The sequence below is a fragment of the Diaphorina citri genome, unplaced genomic scaffold (assembly GCF_000475195.1).
Source record: "Diaphorina citri unplaced genomic scaffold, Diaci psyllid genome assembly version 1.1 scaffold37904, whole genome shotgun sequence".
NCBI classification, from domain to species: Eukaryota; Metazoa; Arthropoda; class Insecta; order Hemiptera; family Psyllidae; genus Diaphorina; species Diaphorina citri.
This window is the reverse complement of record NW_007415235.1, coordinates 1-583: the sequence shown is the minus strand read 5'-3', so window position 1 is coordinate 583 and position 583 is coordinate 1. Positions and strand designations below refer to the sequence as shown.

At 30.4% G+C, this 583-nt stretch overlaps 1 long non-coding RNA gene across 1 annotated transcript; it reads right to left on the bottom strand.

Moving 5' to 3' along the window:
- Window positions 1–32: 32 nt before the first annotated feature.
- On the bottom strand, window positions 33–577 carry LOC113473511. The gene is made up of 2 exons (XR_003395466.1): window positions 352–577; window positions 33–186 (listed from the first exon to the last, which is right to left on the bottom strand). It is a non-coding gene; the product is annotated as an uncharacterized LOC113473511 (long non-coding RNA).
- Between the last annotated feature and the right edge of the window lie 6 nt (window positions 578–583).

Genomic DNA, 583 nt, shown 5'->3' with positions numbered 1-583 from the left:
ATTTTTATATTTTTTATGGAGACATCTATCTTCCAAAAATGTTACCTACAAGTAGAAGATCTCTTCAAATCTGGCACTACCAAGGATGGTACCCTGCACAATAACTGCATTGGCCCTTTATGTTTCCTCGAGCGTTTGAATTAATAAATTTTTAAACCCATTTTGAAGGACATTACCATTATTTATCTATGGAATATATCTCTATCTATGAATATATCTATGAAAGGAATATATCTCTATCTATCTATGAAATATATAAGACCTTGTTTAGACTGCGGGAGTAAAGGGACTTTTCAGTCTCATTCTGGCAGGATAAACAAGGTATATTCTATTCTATTCTATTCTATTTACTTCATGTTCATGGATGTGGTGAAGATAAACAGAGAGGGACTTATACCATAACCACTCTGTATTTTAATGCAGAAATTTGTACAAAAGTAGTGTACAATCAGTACCATTTCATAATTTATTTATTGTCAATTTTCTGACTGGAGAAAGAGGAGGAAAAAAACTGACTTTTTTGTAGTTTTTTATATTTCATTTTTATTGGGATTTATTTACCTACATACCTATTTTATTTTCA